Source organism: Rutidosis leptorrhynchoides, chromosome 4, assembly GCF_046630445.1.
Source record: "Rutidosis leptorrhynchoides isolate AG116_Rl617_1_P2 chromosome 4, CSIRO_AGI_Rlap_v1, whole genome shotgun sequence".
In the NCBI taxonomy this organism is placed as follows: Eukaryota; Viridiplantae; Streptophyta; class Magnoliopsida; order Asterales; family Asteraceae; genus Rutidosis; species Rutidosis leptorrhynchoides.
Window position 1 is genome coordinate 622,491,643 of NC_092336.1, and position 6,000 is coordinate 622,497,642.

A 6,000-nucleotide genomic window follows, 5' to 3' on the forward strand; every position below is an offset into this window, starting at 1 on the left:
GAAAAAATGTACAAGGAGATATATACAAAGCGAAAACCAAGAAAACTATACTAAAACAACTATACAATTATATTTTGAGGAACCCGAAGATTACTCAATCCCTAATCTATTATTTAAATAAAAGCTATGATTGATCAACTATTGTTGTCATTCCAAGGAAGACTTTTAACCGCTTCGAAATTTACTCGAAAGATGTTGATTGAATCCTTACGAATTCAATTAAAGTACTCCAATCTTTGTTGGCAAAAATCACATCAATTCTCATCTTTCATATGTGATATCCGATCACCCATTTAACACCTTGCTAAATAACTCTACTACGAATCAATGAATTTGAAGAGTCGTAGAAGTCATCAAATGCAGATACCAAAGAGTCGAAGTCGCGGTATGGAATGTTCCATCGGATAAAGATGTTCCAAAGCTCCACCACTTTATTACATATGATTAAAACTAGTTTACGAACCCTCGCTTCGCGTCGGGGGTTCGGTTTTCAATGTATTTTAGTGCGTTTGTTTGTAAAATTATTTCGTGGCTAACGATGATGTTGTTGAAGCGAAACTCGAGTCGAACTAAAAGGTATAATCCGTGAAAGATTTAAATGTTATTTTAAATTAACAATATATGTGCATTTCCGCGTTTCGCTATGGAATTGTCGACTTTTAAAATTTAAAGCAAAATCAACGTGTATGAAAAGTACCTCAAATATTTAGCGTTTCTTTAAAAGAGTCCGTTTTGCGTATAGTTAGTGACATTGTGTTCCTAAAATTATTTCAAGTTTAACGATGGTGTCGGAAAAATTTAACTCGTTGCAAGCGAGAAGATATTACCCGTTGAATATTTGGGTGGAGTTTAGTTAAGATTTTTTTTATGAAAATGGTTATTTGATACTTTACCACCTTGTTTGGGGGGCCGGTTTTAATTTTTGAACAAAGTTTGGAGATTTTTTTTTGGAAAAAAGTAAAAAAAAGGTGAAAGGATGAAATATATTATATAATATTATTATAGTTATAATAACGGGGAGGCGAGTCGGGTCGGGTCGGGGTAAGCGGGTAGGGTTGGGGGTGTTTTGTATTTTGTCGAAGGTGTGGGGTTTTTTTAGTAAAATTGAGGAAGGGGCCGATTCGTACGTTGGATAAAGTTTGGGTCCTTAGTGTGGGATTGAGATAGTCCAAATAGGACTATTCATTTGAACTGTCTCAATTAGATATATAGTATAATATGATATGATTCGTTGTTTCGATTTGTCTTTCACTAATCAATCATGCAAATACTACAATGATTACAACTTACAACACATATCGTTGGTGGACTGTTAGTCTATATAATCGCACTTTAGCAAACTAGTCTATATTTTTTGACACCGTCTAGGAGCCACTGTGTAACATCCCGAAAATTTGGGGTATTATTTTATTATATTTTAAATAGTAATTTAATGATACCGAAGGTGATCGAGATGTTTCGGGAAGTAAAGGTGACTTGAAATATTATTATTTTTAATGATAATATAGTGTTGGAGTGCTGGGTGTTAGATGTGTAAAAGTTTAGTGTATGTTGCGAGGTTATGCGCACTCTCACCAATTTGATCATAACTTTCTCGTACGGACTCAGATTGAGGCGAATCAAAAGCCCAGACGACTGTAAATCGAGCCCGGACGTTTTTAATTTCAAGTTGTGAGCTGGAAGGCTCCAGGAGCACCGCTTTTGGGCTAGGAGCGTCGCTTTTGGGCTAGGAGCGCTGCTTTTGGACCTGCTTGGGTGCTGAATGTATTTTTGGACTTTTAAATGAAGGGCATATTGGTCAATTCTCTTGTGAACGTGTATATGGCTTGAAAAGCAGATTTCTATCTCATTCTTATCCTTATATCACCCACACAAATCCTCTCATCCATTCTAGAGAGAGGAAGAGCTTTTAGAGTGAGAAAGCTCTAATGGAGGAAGAAGATGATGTTGCATGCTCAAATTAGAGCTCATCCTTGATGTTGCTAATGTCTAGCATCATTTAAATGCTAAGGTAAAGCTCTAAATCAGAGTTATTGTGTTTAATCTTTCTCTTGTGTTAGGGTTTGAGTTCATGATTGTTGTAAACCCCATTTCACTTGAAAATTTGGGGTTAATGGTGTCCATTGATGTATGTAAACATCTTTAAAGGTGAGTTTGTGTAGGATGACGAATTTTGTGAGTTATTCATCATAAGTTGGGTATTACTAACTAGTTAAATTGTGTTTTGGTGAATTGGTTGGTCATAAGAACATGTTTGAGGTGTTAGATGGTCAAAAGAGAGTCATGCACACTAAGTGTTTGACGAAATGCCTCAACTAAAATCTTGTGTTGTTGATGATAATTTTTGTTGTTAAAATGAGTCATTTATAGGTGTATGAACTGATTTTGATCAAATGAAAGTGTTGTGGTTCATTTTGAGTTGAAATGGTGTCATTTTGAGTGAAACCCGTCACCATAAGAACTGCACAAATCATGATTTTGTAAAGGTCATATTTTGCAAAGTGTGACTCCGTTTGAGGTGTGTGAGCACTTTTCAAAAAGGTCTTTGAGTCTACTTTCAAAAGAATAAGTTTTTATTTATTGTTGTGGTGAATAAATGGGTCAAAATCTGCTGTCAAAAGGGGCTGTTCGGCTTGGGTAAATTGGGTGAAAAGTGAGCAAAGTATTATTGTTTGGGACTTTGAACATGGTGTATGTGTCTATAATTTTAAGGTGTTTTTGGGCTCAATTTACCACATGTAGTGGTGATGGTTCAGGTCTCTTGGGTCGAGTGAAATTCGGTTGAATGGAACTTGTTGTGTGTGAGTTAAAATTACCACCCGTAATGGAAATTTAGTGATGTCCATTTAGATGTCTAAATGGGCGAGTGTTAGTAAGCAAGGTGGAAACCCTTGGTTAAGAGCAGTGGGAGTGGGCGAGGTCAGTTGCCTCATCGAGACCCTCGTCGCTAGTCGGCCCACTCTCCCACTGTAGTGACCCGAACTTTTCCATATTTATATATATTAATTGAGATTGATATTTACATGATTAAATGTTTCCAACATGTTAAGCAATCAAACTTGTTAAGACTTGATTAATTGAAATATGTTTCATATAGACAATTGACCACCCAAGTTGACCGGTGATTCACGAACGTTAAAACTTGTAAAAACTATATGATGACATATATATGGATATATATATAGTTAACATGATACTATGATAAGTAAACATATCATTAAGTATATTAACAATGAACTACATATGTAAAAACAAGACTACTAACTTAATGATTTTTAAACGAGACATATATGTAACGATTATCGTTGTAAAGACATTTAATGTATATATATATATATCATATTAAGAGATATTCATACATGATAATATCATGATAATATAATAATTTAAAATCTCATTTGATATTATAAACATTGGGTTAACAACATTTAACAAGATCGTTAACCTAAAAGTTTCAAAACAACACTTACATGTAACGACTAATGATGACTTAACGACTCAGTTAAAATGTATATACATGTAGTGTTTTAATATGTATTTATACACTTTTGAAAGACTTCAATACACTTATCAAAATACTTCTACTTAACAAAAATGCTTACAATTACATCCTCGTTCAGTTTCATCAACAATTCTACTCGTATGCACCCGTATTCGTACTCGTACAATACACAGCTTTTAGATGTATGTACTATTGGTATATACACTCCAATGATCAGCTCTTAGCAGCCCATGTGAGTCACTTAACACATGTGGGAACCATCATTTGGCAACTAGCATGAAATATCTCATAAAATTACAAAAATATGAGTAATCATTCATGACTTATTTACATGAAAACAAAATAACATATCCTTTATATCTAATCCATACACCAACGACCAAAAACACCTACAAACACTTTCATTCTTCAATTTTCTTCATCTAATTGATCTCTCTCAAGTTCTATCTTCAAGTTCTAAGTGTTCTTCATAAATTCCAAAAGTTCTAGTTTCATAAAATCAAGAATACTTTCAAGTTTGCTAGCTCACTTCCAATCTTGTAAGGTGATCATCCAACCTCAAGAAATCTTTGTTTCTTACAGTAGGTTATCATTCTAATACAAGGTAATAATCATATTCAAACTTTGGTTCAATTTCTATAACTATAACAATCTTATTTTAAGTGATGATCTTACTTGAACTTGTTTTCATGTCATGATTCTGCTTCAAGAACTTCGAGCCATCCAAGGATCCATTGAAGCTAGATCCATTTTTCTCTTTTCCAGTAGGTTTATCCAAGGAACTTAAGGTAGTAATGATGTTCATAACATCATTCGATTCATACATATAAAGCTATCTTATTCGAAGGTTTAAACTTGTAATCACTAGAACATAGTTTAGTTAATTCTAAACTTGTTCGCAAACAAAAGTTAATCCTTCTAACTTGACTTTTAAAATCAAGTAAACACATGTTCTATATCTATATGATATGCTAACTTAATGATTTAAAACCTGGAAACACGAAAAACACCGTAAAACCGGATTTACGCCGTCGTAGTAACACCGCGGGCTGTTTTGGGTTAGTTAATTAAAAACTATGATAAACTTTGATTTAAAAGTTGTTATTCTGAGAAAATTATTTTTATTATGAACATGAAACTATATCCAAAAATTATGGTTAAACTCAAAGTGGAAGTATGTTTTCTAAAATGGTCATCTAGACGTCGTTCTTTCGACTGAAATGACTACCTTTACAAAAATGACTTGTAACTTATTTTTCCGACTATAAACCTATACTTTTTCTGTTTAGATTCATAAAATAGAGTTCAATATGAAACCATAGCAATTTGATTCACTCAAAACGGATTTAAAATGATGAAGTTATGGGTAAAACAAGATTGGATAATTTTTCTCATTTTAGCTACGTGAAAATTGGTAACAAATCTATTCCAACCATAACTTAATCAACTTGTATTGTATATTATGTAATCTTGAGATACCATAGACACGTATACAATGTTTCGACCTATCATGTCGACACATCTATATATATTTCGGAACAACCATAGACACTCTATATGTGAATGTTGGAGTTAGCTATACAGGGTTGAGGTTGATTCCAAAATATATTTAGTTTGAGTTGTGATCAATACTGAGATACGTATACACTGGGTCGTGGATTGATTCAAGATAATATTTATCGATTTATTTCTGTACATCTAACTGTGGACAACTAGTTGTAGGTTACTAACGAGGACAGCTGACTTAATAAACTTAAAACATCAAAATATATTAAAAGTGTTATAAATATATTTTGAACATACTTTGATATATATGTATATATTGTTATAGGTTCGTGAATCAACCAGTGGCCAAGTCTTACTTCCCGACGAAGTAAAAATCTGTGAAAGTGAGTTATAGTCCCATTTTTAAAATCTAATATTTTTGGGATGAGAATACATGCAGGTTTTATAAATGATTTACAAAATAGACACAAGTACGTGAAACTACATTCTATGGTTGAATTATCGAAATCGAATATGCCCCTTGTTATTAAGTCTGGTAATCTAAGAATTAGGGAACAGACACCCTAATTGACGCGAATCCTAAAGATAGATCTATTGGGCTTAACAAACCCCATCCAAAGTACCGGATGCTTTAGTACTTCGAAATTTATATCATATCCGAAGGGTGTCCCGGAATGATGGGGATATTCTTATATATGCATCTTGTTAATGTCGGTTACCAGGTGTTCACCATATGAATGATTTTTATCTCTATGTATGGGATGTGTATTGAAATATGAAATCTTGTGGTCTATTATTATGATTTGATATATATAGGTTAAACCTATAACTCACCAACATTTTTGTTGACGTTTTAAGCATGTTTATTCTCAGGTGATTATTAAGAGCTTCCGCTGTCGCATACTTAAATAAGGACAAGATTTGGAGTCCATGCTTGTATGATATTGTGTAAAAACTGCATTCAAGAAACTTATTTTGTTGTAACATATTTG